Genomic DNA, 988 nt, shown 5'->3' with positions numbered 1-988 from the left:
GTTTCAGTCGTACATCGACCGCCATAAGACCAATAATGTGTTTGAAATTATTAGAGTAGGCTAAGTATAATACAGTTATCCACTTTAACTGATATTAGATAAGTAAAACAGCTACAAACTAAATAAAATAAAAATCCTTAGTCCATCTGCCGTCTGCTACTGGCTACCATAGGGATGCTAACTGGTTGTAAAGAGAGCTCCGCCCATCATCTGCGCGTGATTCGTTGGACGACCAATAACATTAAGACACGCAAAATAGCGTGTGTACGATTATAAAATCTGTGTTAGATTATGTGTAAAGTTATATCGTTAGTTACAAACACAAACATTGAAAATATATGTAAAATAATTGAAAAAATGGTGAAATGTCACAGAAGCTAATATAATGCTAAAACGCAATCAACCACCGTCTGTGTCCAATAAATAAAACTATTTGATCCTGCATATATTGGCAAAGTTTATGGTACAGGCAGTGCTCTCCTGCGAACCTTGCAGACCTAGTTCTGCAAGGTTCGCAGGAGAGCTTCTGTAAAGTTTGGAAGGTAGGAGACGAGGTACTGGCAGAAGTAAAGCTGTGAGTGCCGGACGTGAGTCGTGCTTCGGTAGCTCAGTTGGTAGAGCGCTTGCCCGCGAAAGGCAAAGGTCCCGAGTTCGAGTCTCGGTCGGGCACACAGTTTTAATCTGCCAGGAGGTTTCGAGATGTTAATGGTTCGCAGTCCAAGAACCCGCCTGAATGACTCTTCTTGGTACCGGTGCTACACTCAGGGTCTGTGAGTGTTAACTACTGAACTTGTACCAGCCTTCAACTGCCGATACACTGCTAGCCTCGCCGCCAGGCTCCAACTTGAATGCCTCACAACGAGCGAACTGTTTCACCTTCCCCGTCACTGCCCTCGGTCCTCCGATCTCCACGCTGACCAGGATCTCCGAAGGCAACACGTTCTACTAGAGACGGTGGCCCGACCTATCGATCGTGCAACGGTTCAAT

At 45.1% G+C, this 988-nt stretch overlaps 1 non-coding gene across 1 annotated transcript; it reads left to right on the top strand.

The window, feature by feature from the left end:
- Nucleotides 1-595: 595 nt before the first annotated feature.
- On the top strand, nucleotides 596-670 carry Trnas-cga (transfer RNA serine (anticodon CGA)). The gene has a single exon. It is a non-coding gene; the product is annotated as a tRNA-Ser (tRNA).
- The last annotated feature ends 318 nt before the right edge of the window (nucleotides 671-988 follow it).

The sequence above is a fragment of the Schistocerca cancellata genome, chromosome 5 (genome assembly GCF_023864275.1).
Source record: "Schistocerca cancellata isolate TAMUIC-IGC-003103 chromosome 5, iqSchCanc2.1, whole genome shotgun sequence".
Lineage (NCBI taxonomy): Eukaryota > Metazoa > Arthropoda > Insecta > Orthoptera > Acrididae > Schistocerca > Schistocerca cancellata.
The sequence above is the reverse complement of the archived record's forward strand: the minus strand, read 5'-3'. Positions and strand labels throughout refer to the sequence as shown.